General features: G+C 37.1%; 1 protein-coding gene across 12 annotated transcripts in view; it reads left to right on the top strand.

Moving 5' to 3' along the window:
- The window catches only part of LOC108232031 (membrane-associated guanylate kinase, WW and PDZ domain-containing protein 1-like), a 91,590-nt gene that overhangs the window by 31,363 nt on the left and 47,809 nt on the right, over positions 1-12,418 (top strand). The gene's annotated exons all lie outside the window — the stretch shown is intronic.

Here is a 12,418-nt window from a genome sequence, read left to right as displayed (position 1 = left end):
CCCCCTGCCTCATCATTCATCCCCATATTGAAAGGGAGCAATGGGGAGGAGGGAGGGAACAGCAGGAGAATAGCGGCTGGACTCAGCTGTGAGGAGTGTTGTGGCGCGAGCTGAAAGAATAGCCTGTTGTGTTCGGCAGTATAGAAGTATTGTGTGACTGCCTTTTCTCCCTCTTTAATGGGCAACTGCATCATCCTTTTAACTGAAAAATCACAGCATGAAACCTGTTCTTTAAAAAAACAATACTGTGAAATTTGCTCTTTGATAAAGAAAGGCGTCTTTTAAGAAAGCATAAATCTGGGATTTTATTCAATTTATTTAAATGATTGCACAGGTTAAGTACCTAAGATCTCTAAACTGACTGCTTACTGACCTTAATTTCATTTTTGTTACATGTCAGTTTTAGTCTTCAGTAGTTGGTGTGGTCTAAACATAAGCAGGCCTGCAAGAACATTTCTCAAACAAAATAGTATAAACAGAGCAAATTTATCAAATGAGGCATTTATTTCATGTTTTTAAATCTCTAAAGAAGTGCTACTATTCTAAGCATTTCATTTCACCAATAATCTGTTGATGTTGGAAAAGCAGCGAAAACAAATCAACTTTACACTTTGTCACACACTGATGTTTCTAGTTAGCTTATTTTTTTCTGTCCAGAACATTAAGGTATTTATTTTTCTGCCCAATAAAAAACAAACAATCTGAAATAGAGCCGTTTTTGTTGTTATTACTTGGAAATAAACCTTACTCTGCTCCAAAGGAAATAGAGATTCAAAGAAATACAACTACAAAGTATAGGGACTACAAATACACAAATGGTGTAATCTAGAGCTAGTGTTGGTTTGTGTCTCCTAGATTACTCTTGGATTTGCAAACATAGACATTGAGTGTAAAACAGTAATTTTGGTCTTTGGATGTGGGATTCTATTGAAGGATTATTATCAACAATATCTTACCTTTTGTAGATAGCTCATTCAACGGCCTCAGCTTGGAGAAATGGAGTTTCTGACCAGCTAACAGTTTATTTAAGAAGGATTATGATCAAAGTGGATGGCTGCCATCTTAAAACTCCAGACTCAAAGATTTCATAGCAATTCATTCAAATGCCTTTATGAAACATTTGACTTAGTGAAATTTTTGCACTGTACTTTAAAAAAAAATAGAATTCTTTTGGTTATTTTAAAACACCAATTGCAACTGCAGCAGCTAGCTGTAGCACCTTTGGTGCAGCTTGTGGGATTACCAGCAGGAATATCATAACGTTTCTGCCAAATACCTGTGTAATGCAAAACTGACTCTACTTTAAAATGGCTCAACTATTTGCTCTAAAGTGCTCATTCTACGATTAGAATAACAAAATGGTGATTTTAACTAAATTGGACACCATTTATAAACCACAATTATTCAAACTACTTTTCATTTCTGCCAATAGCCAGGAGCTGTAATATTTAAAAAGATTTTTGGTAAATAATTTGAGTAAACATTAATTTGTCTACATTCAGCACTGACAAATTCATGCTTCGGCGAGAAAAAAGTAAAAGAGGAAAGAGGAGTTTTGAAGACAACGTCAGTAATTAGATGATTTTTGCTTTGCTGCTGTTGTTGTTTGTAACAGGAAAAGAAATTATAAGTCACTGTTCATGCTTCATGTCATTTTTTGAACTTACTACAGTGTGGCGTGCTTCTAGCAGCACCTTAACTACAGATAGCATCTGGAGGGGGACAGCTATTTGCCTAATCATTAATCCATGGGTCTCCACCAAATTGATTCCCTCGCTGTTCGCTTCATAAATCATTATAGACCAGCTTCTCTTTCATGGGGCCTGGAAGTGCTAATTGAAGCTGGTCCAAGCTGTCAGAGCTCAGTATTTACTAGGATCTCTGGGTTCATCACACATAAATTACAATGTTAGTACAGAACAATTGTGAAAATATTTTAAGCCTAAAGCACAAGTTTTAGCTACCTGGTGGACTAAACTTATCTAAGTTGTAATGGAAGTACAATTTATTTTAAGGCAAGCTATGATGATTCAAATCCAAATATATTAGTTTTCAGTTTTCAAACTTAACCAGCTAATTGCCATCTAAACTCAATCCAAGTTGAACAGAAGGTGAATCAGGTTCTTTTTGCATGATGTTTGTTGTCCCTTTACTTCTTTCCATGCTTTAAATCTAAATATGTTTTTTTTGTCTTCGAAGATTTTTTTTTCATAGTGATTCATGCAAAAGCTATTGCACTATATAAATCATTGCACCACTGTCCGATTTGCATGATGATTTGTGATGGTGTATGCATGTATTTTTTTACATGAATAAAAAAAGAGGACCTCGTGACACAGAACTAGAATTAGTGGAAATATAAACCCTGAAACTGGTTTGAATAACTGTGTGCTGACTTTAGGTCTAAAAAATAAAGTCATAATAGGGTCTCATAAAAAAGACGTGTCCTGCTGACACCATAATGGATTCAAATGGCCGTGCATTCAGTTTGTGGTTGAGACGCTCCCATCATCTGACCAGTGTATTAAGGGACTGCTTGTGTAGATGAGGCCTTAAAGTGCTGCTTCAATCAATGTAGCTCTGATAATTGGCTTAAAGGCCCAGGAGACTTCCTTTGCTAACTCCCTGTGTGACTGTTTGCCATTTCTGCCCCTCCTCTGCTCTGTCTGCTCAAAGATATGCTTGTAATGTCTTCTCACGTCACCTTTCTTTTCTGTTTTCATAACACACACACACACAGATCCCCATCAACACAAAGCTTTTGTTTATTCTAGAAACAAGTTTCACTGTACCCCGTGGCTATGATTTTCTATCTCATTTAAAGATAATATACAGCATATTTTTGCTTCAATATAGTTCAGATAAAATCCTTTATCTTAAACAATCATTTTGCTTTTTTCAGTATTAATAAAGCGCAGTTTGGATTTGGTTTACATCGGAAGACAGCAGTTATTTTTGCACGAGTTTACATCCCATCATTAAGGTTAATCTCACACTCAGGTCAGTGCTTGTTCTTGTGTGCAACGCCCCCCAACCCTCATTCCTTCAGCACGATCACACTTTACGACCAGCAGGGGTTAAAAACAGCAGATGTTGTGTGCGTCTCTGTGTGACTACAAGTGTATGTGTGTGTCAGTTTAAGACAATGAGTGGAAGCTCCCCAGACCATCAACAGCAGGAAGACGATGAAGGGTATCAGATGTCACCAGAGCGCTATCAGCTCACTGCCTATTGTTAAGACTCAGAAGGGCGTTTTTTCACCTGGATTTTACTGCACATGTGACTGTTGTTGTATTTGTGGTGGTGTTCAGATGAGGGACAGTCAATTGCCTCATTTTACATGCACACAAAATTAACTTTCAGCGTCACTGGCAGTTGGTGAAGAAGAAACATTTTAACACGTGAATGGAGCTGCTGGTCGTGTGGCTGACTGAAGAAATAATAAAATGATCTTGGCCCAAACAAAATGATCCAGAGGTCAAAGCAGGACAACAGCAAAGAGGTTTAACACGGTGTACAGATAGATATTATGTTTAACCTGATTTACCAAACTTCACTTCTTTCTTTAAACTGTACAAAAAAACGTAAACATCAAATGTAAATATTCAAAGTAATCATCATCTTTATGACCATACCAGTCTTACCTATGTTGTGGAGAAAGCTTGTGCCACTATGATTTTAAACAAAGGCTTAATAGTATCTCACTGGAACTGATGTCAACTAGTTGGTGATTTGATGGGGGAGTCTCCAAACGCCCCAAAACCTTTGTTGGAATTCTCAATTTTCTTTGCATGAGTCACAGAGGCTCACAGTCTCGTCACTTGAATTTTGAACATGTTCAAAAAAAATTTTGTGCAGCAAATTTCTCAAAATAGTCACAGAGGTGTTGTGGGCATTTGGAGTCCGTCTTATTTTAGTGTCTGTAGAGCTGAATTTTGACACCTGCACAAGAGCTCTGTGACTCCTCTGCTTTTCAGTCACTGTTGTGGATTTTCTTCAGTACTGAGAGTTGTTGCAAGATCAAGTTACCAAAAGTGTATCTGACAAAGAGATGCACCTTTTACTTTAAAATACTGTGATTCAGAGTTCATGTTTAGTTCAAGGTGCCAAGGTCCTGCATCAGCCAGTCAAGCCCAAATCATCAGCCCTCTACCACTGTGCCTGACAGCTGGTTTGAGGTGTTAAAGCTGATGCTTTGCTTGATTGTTTTTTTTACCAAACATGCTGCTATGTAATATGGCCAAATATCTCTGCTTGGTCTTGTTTGTCCAAAGGGACATTGTTCTAAACCAAAGCTGTGCTTCAGTGTTTTTATACAAAAGAAAGTCTCTCCTGGCAGCCTTTCAAACAAGCCATATTTTTTTTTCATTTTTCCTCCAATTGTACTGGCATGAACTTTAACATTTGGCTTCCTATCTAGAGCCTGTAAAAAGTAAAAAAGTATCCCTTTGATTTTGCACCTTCTCTGAGCATTAAACTGTCTGAGCTTAGAGTGAAACTGGTTGGGATGCCCGGTCCTGTGAGACTGGCAGCTATCCTACTCGCCTCTCTGTGACCCAAAAATTTTACTCCTCAAAATATTTAGAAGATTTTCTGCTTTAAAATACACGTATCTGTTCAAAATCTAAGGTTCATTATCAACATTCACTCGTCCAGAGACAAGATAATAAAATACAATGGTAGGTCATAACAAAACAATTGATTGGTTACGCTAATTGACATTGGTTTAACATGACTCTTGTGATGCAAGGATGTCTTATTTTGTTAAATGCCTGTTGCCTGTATGTCTTCCTTTTTGAGTGATTTTCTCCACCTTTGTTCTTAGTTGTGAGCAATTGAGGCAGAAGAAGAAATGCTAAGGGCATTTGGTCCACACGAGACTAATACTCCAGAAAATGCTTGTTGAAATATTTCTATCAAGTCTACATATACAGAAAAGTTTTTAAAATATTTTGTCTTCAAATAAATGTTTTTTTTTGTTAGTTTTTTTACAGAATAAGTTAAAAGTATGACTTGTTGACCCTATGACCCTGAATAAGATTTAGCTTATACAGAAAATAAATGGATTACTTGTTTGTGGTGCTACAAAAAAAAAAAGCCAGAAATATTCAACTTAGAGAAGCATAAATTGTAATTTCAGATGTTCATAACATTCTGCTGCCCTTGGATCACAATGACCCACAAGGCTTTAGTCTTAAAACTGACCCAAGGGCAGCAGGAGGGTTAACTCAGTACTAGCAATAGTTAATTTCTGTTGTATCTTTACCTTCAATCTTTGTGCAAACTTGTAATCCAATAGATTTATGTTTGCTCTGCATTTGCTATGATCAATGTTCAATAGATCTGCAATATAAAGTGTAGAAGAATATTTTTTAGTTGCTGAAATGTTGAATGTTGAGCTTTGTGCAGTGTAAAGGATCCAGTACCCAGTTTGCCTTAGAATCCATTTTTTTCTTTGAAGCAGGATGAAATGGCTTGCGAATGTTTTGCATCTTGTGCTCATTTACATCATGCACTAGTTAAAGGCTTTGGAAAATGCAAATTTAAGGGTGTGCCTAAGTCAAACACTTCAGTTTAAAAGAACCTGTAAACCCCATATAGTTTATTTTTAGGTGAAAATGTAGGGTTGTTCTTTGAGCTTCATGCAAAGCAGATTTTAAACCTAAAAGTAATTGTTGTTGTCTAAACAGGTCATGTTTCTTTTATATTTTTTTAAAGTAAGAACAGTGACCAGTTTCAGTCAGTTATTTTTTGTTATATTTAAAGGCATTATTGTCATTATGTATGAAGCATGTTTTTTGTAGTTATTAAAATATTTCTTGTTTTAGAATATAACTGGATTTGTACATTTTCATCTCATGGAATAATTCTGGTGCTACAAGACAAAATTTTTACTGTGCTCTCATGCATCCTGCTCAAACGCTTCGAATGATCCAATATGACAGGATTTAATGTTGGTCTGAATGAGTATTTATCAATGACTTTGCTGAACGTGTTCTCTAAACATCATAAATCTAGGCATTTAATTTCTTTGTGTGCAACGTTAAGGTATTTAATTGCAATCTTAGAGATGTTCTGATGCTGCTGATGCTCTTTTTATGGAGGGCTGTTCAGCAGCAGTGAGTGAATGGCCGTGTTAGGAGACAGGATGTGGGTCATAGCTTGCACTCAAACAGGCCACTTCAGGAACACACGTCCCCTGCTCTGGAGCTTTTTATGAACTGCCAGTGAGGACAGAAACTGGCTTCACTCACCTTATATTTATAGTATACTGTAGTCCCAACAGACTACAGTATACTGTTAGTGTGTTTACACTCATTAGCGTATCTGTGTTTCTGTTTCTGTCTTTGCCACACTGTGAACTCTGTGACTGGGGATGTTCATACCTGGAATCCTGTGTGTGTTTACTGTAAAGTTTATGTCCTATACAGACTGCAGTTAAATTTAGTGCAGAGTACTGGAGGGATGAAAGGAAACCAGACAAACAGACAAAATACAGGTTTTTGTGCCTTATGTACAATGGCTCATCTCATAATAATATGCATATTTACAAAGAATTTTGCATTACATTGAAAACTCATTATGTCACATATTAAAACCTCCTGCATCTTGCAAAAACAGGGTAGTAACATTTGATTATTTTGTGGATGAATGTTGTTCATACTTTGTTTCAAATAAATATTACCCAACATTTTGAACAATAATTGGAATACCTCTATCCTACCTGTATTCACAGTTTTATTACAGTCTAAAAATAGTATCTCACTGGGCTGCAACTAGTTGGCAAACAGAATTGATGAGGGAGTCGACAGAATGTCTTCAGAATATTTTGCCACACTCTCAATTTCTTCACAGAGTTGCAGAGGTGTTCAGTCCTGTCACTTGAACATGTTGCAGGAATCATTGATGTTAATTTTGTTATCTTTAAGCTTAATTATTTGAACTTATTAGCTTATTATCTTAGCTTAACACCCGTGTGCAGAATTTGATTATTATCTTGGAACTTGTAGTAAACAGAGTTCAAGAAGCAGAAATGTTGACTCCTAGGAGCACTTAGCAGCACATCCTCTCATTGCATATGTCATACATCAGTCATGTAATGTCTCAGTGACATTTTACAGTCAGGCCTGCTCACAGTGCTTTGTACAAACTCTCCGATTTGCAAAGCAATGCTGTCATTAACCTTTTCAAAGCTGATCTATGACAGATTCCTCATCAAAATGTGAATATATTATTTGGCAGGCCGATGATGCTAGGCATAAGGCTGATGATCAGTGGTTTTATGAGTGAAGAGTTAGCTCCTCTTAAAATTTATGTAAAAGCAATTAAAACCAACACTTTATTTAGTAGATTTAAAAAGAAATCTACACTGTCTTACATTTTGCTGCAAAAAAGGTCATGTTAAAAAATGTCAGAAATGTTTCTTGAAAAAATGAAAAATAATAGCCTAACCAAAGGGTAGGTTTTAAAGCTAATGCTGATCTAAACAATAAACTATGGATCCAAAATCTTAATCAGTTTACCCAGTCTGGACAGAGCATTGTTGTTTTCTTCCAAAGGTTGAAATGCATTACAAACTATATTGAGCAAAAAAACAAACAATTATTATGTTAATAACAGATAATTATATTAAAGGAAGTCAGTTAGGATTTCATGACTGAAACAGCCTTGATCAAAAAATAAATCCTGAGACACGATAATTAATGTTTAGTTGTCTAAAACTTAAATGCATTCAGTTTGCAGTAAAATAACACAGATTGGATTATTATTGTTGATTAGTCAAGTACAATTATGAAAACAAAAAGTAGATAAACTTACATAATAGGAGGTCAGAATTGAGGTATTACATAATTTCTTAAATGTATTTTTGGATTTTTTTATTTTGGATAAGCATATTTTATTTGAATTAAGGGAGTTATCACTATATTATTCATTGAAAATAACAATCCACTGCAACCATAATACACAAAAGAATAATTCTTTTTATTTGAAAAAAGGAGCCAGTGAAGACTGAGTGTTTTGCTCAATAGAAGGACTTTTAGTGCTCAGACTGTTGCATATTAATGCTGTTTCTGTTGGCTAATCTGTTATTCTCCTGCTGATTGCAGCTTTACCAGATTTACATTGCAGACAGAGCTGTGAAAGGTGCAGAACAGACACATGGACATACTGTAGAGACAATGTTAATGACGTGACAAGGCCAGGCTTGCCTTGACTCCTTTATCTCTTTAGCTGTGCTTAGATCAATAGCGCGCACACACACGTACACACACATATACATGCAAAAGCATGCAAACTCAGTTTCGTTCAGCTTCATCTATGTAAGAAACAAAGACCTGTGATTCACATAATAAAGCGATGCAGTAAAGATGTGGGAGAAGCCAAGCTCAGGTCCGGTTTATACATGAACGGTCTCTTGGAAATGTTTTAAACTTCTGGATGTTGATTGTAGAAATGTTACATGTTCACACAGTAATGTGGTGATTGCAGTCGCTGTTTAGACAAGACAAGAAAGATGAAAGAATGAACCTACTCTAGTTTTCATACCAGGTCATTAGCTGGCACTGTGATTTTTGTGTTTCGACAACACAAGCATGTGCGCACCCTTCAGTCTTGAGTAGGAATACATCCAAAATGGCGACTACGCGAACGAAAGGAATGCGTTTCAGCTGAGCGAGGAGACGATGTAGCACATTTATGTTTTGTGTCAGCAGTTCTGATAAATTGAAAAGGGTGAGCAGCACAAACAGTACTCTGCTGCCCGCCATTGTTACTGTTGTTGAACTACTCGCACATCTGCAGAATTACTATTGACCAGTGCACGTGTACAAACATGTCTGCTTTCAGATAAATTGTGGTTTCTCATCAGGCAGGGCTGGGAGTTTTTCAAAACTTCCACTCTGAAACCTGGATTTAAAAGTGTCAGAAAATCTATTCGCTGTTGTTGTGTAGACAAATGGGCAAAATGCAACATAATTGTTCAGATTTCACTTAACAGCAGCGTTGTGTAAACTGGGCCTCAGACAGTTTACTGCACAACCATCTGAAGGTACCATCAGAGTTCTACGCTTGGTCTCTTGTTGGTGTGATGGTTGTTTTCCGCTGAGAGGTGAAAATAAGGGAGAAAGTCAGATCTCCCTGTTGTGCAAGGGATTTCACATACCCATTAGGTGATTGTTTTTTCCTGTCGTGTGTGTGTGTGTCGTATGTCCGTACAACCTTCATCCTCTTTCACTCTCTCCATCTCCTCTTTGGGCCGTTCCACCATTTGGCAGATGCTCCCTGTCACAACAGCTCTGAACGTCCTCCTCTCTTGTCCCAAAGGGAACATAGTGATGTTGATGTGTTCAGTTTTTAAACCTTATGATGTAAAAGAAGCATCTGTTTTGTGGTGTAGACCTCAGCACACCTCAAAAAACAGTCTGCTGTTTACCTAGTATAAATCCATGAATATTAAATATCCCTTTTATAAAAGGAAAAGGTGAAAACACCAAACATGCAATCTTTCCTTTATGAAGTAGTATCAGCACTGATACACATTGTACTCAGCTACTGTATGAATCCAGGGAGCAATATGTTGTAAAAGTCTCAATAACACAATCTGTGAGCAAGTCAGATATCAAACAATGTGGGTCACATAAGGCATTATCTGACAAAACCTAATGTATTTATTTATTCAGGTTAATTTACATGTTAAAAAGCAGCTGTCATCTCTTAATACTTGCTTTCCCCCAATGTTTACTCTTACTACAATGCAAACAAGAGGTTCAGGTTTTTGTACAAATCTCCCCAAGGATGTTGTTTTAAAAACATTTTACAATCCTTTCTTTTCAAACTATAATTTTCAGATTGGAAGATTTAAACTGCATGAGATGCTACTTTATTGCAGCTAAATTTACATGCAGATTAATCTCACTCCCCTCTCATTGGAGAGGCGTTAGACTCTTTGTTTGGCTCACAGAGAGATGTTTTGGTCACATGTATGAAGGTGTGAATTAGTGAAATAACAGGGTATTAGACTTAATGCTTTACTGTAAGTTTTAGATATCTGAAATCTGAGACCTCCTTCCCTGTTTAAAGTTGTTTTATCTTATTTAACATGAATAGATTTTTTTCAACCCCTTCTCAAACCATCTGTCTTCTCTGTCCAAAATGTGGATATTTTCATGTTCAAAAGAGTATTTCTTATCCTTGAGATGTAGATACACAGCTGAGTCTTGTCCTGAAGAGCTGGCTCTCCTGCCTCGAGCCGTGCATCTGTGGAGAGGCTGTTAAGTTTCTCCGATACAAAAGTCTGAACATTCCTCGCTGTACTGAACTGCAGACACCACACCGCTCAGTTTGTGTTTGGATGTTTTGTCCGTAGGATGGACCAGCCTCTGTCTAAGAGCCCTGTTAGGAGCTCTCGGCATCATATGGGCTGACAATGTTTTTTGACTTTGTTCTTCTCCTTGTTCTGTTCTGTGGTGTGTTTTCTAGGATTCTTTGCCAATTTGACAAAAGCCCAGCTAGAATATCCACAGTTTTGGACAGCTTTTTTGATATGTTTCTGTTCCTTTTTCTTCCCATCTGTCTTCATGACGACATGCTGCTGTAGAGTCCTAATGGCAGAAAGTTTGTGTTCCAGTGGGTGTTGAGTCAAACAGAAGGTACTGATCTGTGTGGGTTGGTTTCCTGTAGACCTCATTGTTTAGGCTTCCATCTCTTTCCATGTGCACCAAACAGTCCAAAAAAGGCAGCTTATTGTTGTTAGCATCCTCTCTGGTGAGTTTGATGTTGCTGTCAGAGATGATGCAGAGTTGATGTGTCTGGTGAACGGTTCAACTTGGATTTTGACCCAGGTATCGCCCACATATCTGAACCAGTGGCTTCGTGTTGTTCCCTTGAAGGAGTTCAGGGCTCTCTTTTCCACTTCACTGGAGATCCCATGGCATAACCAGTTTATGTCTGTGAAAGCATTCATTTTATTTGAACTAAGCAAAAGCTTCTCTCTTGTGAGCCAGGCAAACAATGACCCTAATGTCTCTCCAGTGGGAGGGGAGTGAGATTAATCTGTGATTTTAGTTTGCATAACAGAACATCTCATGAAGTTTAAAGCTTGGAACTCCAGACTCTCCGGTTTTGAATTTAGAAAGCTCCCCGGATGAGAAAGAAAACATCTTCATGTACAGAATAGAAGTGTAGATAATTCTGTTTTTGTAATTATTATTTTTTTTGGATAAGATTTTGGTCAAATCTTAAAAAAACACTATTTTAGTTATTTATATATGCTGTGAGCCTCACGTACTACTGCATCAAATCTGAGCTCAATTTCAATATCGATTTTACAGATATTCCGCTCAGTGACTGTATAATTGACTGTGTTTTAGCTATTTTTGTGTTTACTAAGGTCACTTAGCTGTTGTGACTTTCTTGAATCCAGTCGACTCCAAAAGTCAATTAGTTGTAGATGTACACCCAAGGACTACTTTCTGGGAGCTTTATTAAAGTCTGTCCAGTGGTTCATGAGATTTTTTTGTGAACGTACTTACGGATGCACACACACACAGACACATACACACTGTCACAGGCAAAAACATAATTGCTTGCCATTCGCCTTCTGGCAGTGGGCGATAAAAATTTAAAACCCAATGTCAGTGTGTTTGAACCAAATTGGCAGCTATTTCTACTTCTATTTAACTGATTTGTTTTAACTATAGTGCTTCTCTTATCTGATTGGTTGAAGTGTGCAGATTCTGACAGAAAGATGCTTTGAATCACCTTTTGGAAGAACTGCCTTTTGTCAATTTCTCAAAAAAGACTCTTGTTTTTGTTCTGTGTAACAAATTGTCTGCTGAAATAAGTTCAGCAACACTAAAACCTCTGAATATGATGTTTTGCTTTTGCTGTGAAAAACACTCACAAAAAAACAGGATTTAATTGAATCCTAGTTTGTTAAAAATCCAAACATAGTTACTAACATTGCAACTGTTTTCTTGTTTAAAAGCTTTGCCAGTTCATGTGTAAACTTGGTTCATGTCTTGCCCACACAGCTCTCTTTACAACTGAGAACTGCAGCATTTCATGTTGCTGCTGTCATCCTTTTAAGTCAGCAAACAAGGAGACCACTCAACACTCTCATTTCAGCTGTCCTGCAACAAAGTGTTTACAAGTGATAATGGGCCTGTTTTAACAAAGGCAAGAGGTTGAGAGAATGTTTTCTTTAGTCTGAAAAGATGACAATAATGTGCACGTCATTGTAGCCTGTCTTTTGTTTTTTACGTTGGACAACATTGTTTTTGCTTGTGTGTCTTCATATTTATGCCTGTTAGCAAAATATCTCACAGACCAATAGGCAGATTTTAATGCAATTTTCAGAAACTAATCATTGGATATACATCTTCAACTGAAAAGCTTTTGGAGTCAATCCAATTCAAGA

The sequence above is a fragment of the Kryptolebias marmoratus genome, linkage group LG8 (genome assembly GCF_001649575.2).
Source record: "Kryptolebias marmoratus isolate JLee-2015 linkage group LG8, ASM164957v2, whole genome shotgun sequence".
NCBI classification, from domain to species: domain Eukaryota; kingdom Metazoa; phylum Chordata; class Actinopteri; order Cyprinodontiformes; family Rivulidae; genus Kryptolebias; species Kryptolebias marmoratus.
Note: the sequence above shows the minus strand (reverse complement) of the source record. Positions and strands in the feature narration are given on the sequence as shown.